This window comes from Dipodomys spectabilis, unplaced genomic scaffold (genome assembly GCF_019054845.1).
Source record: "Dipodomys spectabilis isolate Male_0828 unplaced genomic scaffold, ASM1905484v1 ptg000022l, whole genome shotgun sequence".
Taxonomy (NCBI): domain Eukaryota; kingdom Metazoa; phylum Chordata; class Mammalia; order Rodentia; family Heteromyidae; genus Dipodomys; species Dipodomys spectabilis.
The window spans coordinates 215,104-216,904 of record NW_024870699.1 but is presented as its reverse complement, the minus strand read 5'-3'; positions in this window follow the sequence as shown (position 1 = coordinate 216,904).

The window sequence follows — 1,801 nt, the reverse complement described above, 5'->3', positions numbered from 1 at the left end:
TTTGTATTTCTAATAGGCAAGTGATTATATACTGACAATGGACTTCTATTTAGTTTTAAGTTGGAAATATGATAATGTATTGGCTAAAATTGTATGTTCCTTTATACAGGGATACTATTTAGCAAATATTTATAAATTGTTAATGTTTTATCAAGAGATGGTAAAATATTCCCATTTCTATTGCAGTTCATATTATATTTTTTTCTTGATTTGAATGATTTCATCAATGGAGTTGGATTACTGTTGCTGTGTAAAGCACTGCTTACCCATTAGGTAGCAATCAATTAACAATCATCACAACATACGAGTTCCTCAATATCAACTATGAAGAAGTGAGAGTGCCTGGTAGCCATCAGCAAGTTATTAACTCCGTGTAAGAAAAAAGAGACAAGAGACAGTCCTTAAGACATCCTGTCAATGTTGTGCAACCATCATCATCATGGCGAAGTTCTGGCTTTAACATTAGAGATCATAAGGCATTAAAAATCAAGAGAACATTCAAATGCTTATGACTCAATTAAATAATAGGTCACGAGATGAGCAGGCCACTCAAACTGGTAGCAAGTTTCCCACGGAAGTACATAGTAGATATATACATGTATTTTATGTATGTCTATAGCGAGTATTCACTCACAAAGGCAGAGATATGAGTGGTCTGAGGCCACTCACAGTTCCATAGGATGATGTCCCTGGAATTTGATCACCTTAATTTCATGTGAGTCACAAAAAAAGAGTGACGCTGCATTACAATCATGATTAAATGAAGTCACACACTTTTACATTACAGTTCTTGCTGGAGGGTACAGAAGACCAGATTCTCAAACACACAAGAAAAAGCAAAGGAGGTTAAAAATCAACAACTCTTTTAGAGACAGAATATTAAAATTAAATGCAATACATAGTATACATATTGGTGATTAAAACAAAACTCAGCCTGGCGCTGGTGGCTCATGTCTGTTAGCTCTAGTTACTCAGGAGGCTGAGATCTGGGTTCAAAGCCAGTTTGGGCAGGAAAGCCTATGACACCTTTATGTCCAACTAACCTCCATCTACCTGAAAATAAAGCCAGAAGTGGGACTGTGGTTCAAATGGTAGAATGCTAACCTTGAGTACAAAAGCTGACAGCACTCAGGCTCTTGTTCCAATCCTTAAGACCTACACACACACACACACACACACACACACACACACACACACACACACACACACAAATCAACTTACAAAAGAACAGGTACATATGAAGTCCACCACCAGGCATCAGTTTGGGAAGCCTAATCTTTCACTTAGTTGTCCAAAATTGAATTAATGTGATAATCCTTGGATCTCATGGGCCTTCAAGTTCCCAGACCTGCTATTGCTAGGTATTCCCTCTTTTCTTTTCTTGACTAAAACAATGTCCACACAAAGATGCTTGCTGATGAAAATCAAACAAAATTCTTTGAAGGACGAAATTTAAGTAGCCAAGTAACAGTAATTTACCCATCACATTTATAATCTGGAAGTAAATACTACATTCTGACATACTTCTATTTATTTAAGTATCGTGACAAAGAATCTGCTTATGTTTAACAATTGCAAAAATATCGTGTCATCTCTTCTGCATCAATTCTTCTCCCTTTAGGTTGAAAGAAACATGTGGAGTGTACCTCCTTGCTCCAATGTTATAGCCTACCCTTCTAAACATAGAACTGAAACTAAAACACTGACTTCTTAGAAGAGAGACATGAAAAGGCTGTTTAAAATACAAAGAGCTTTTGTAGGAAATAGGTTAAAATACAGTATTAATACGTTGCACTCATTA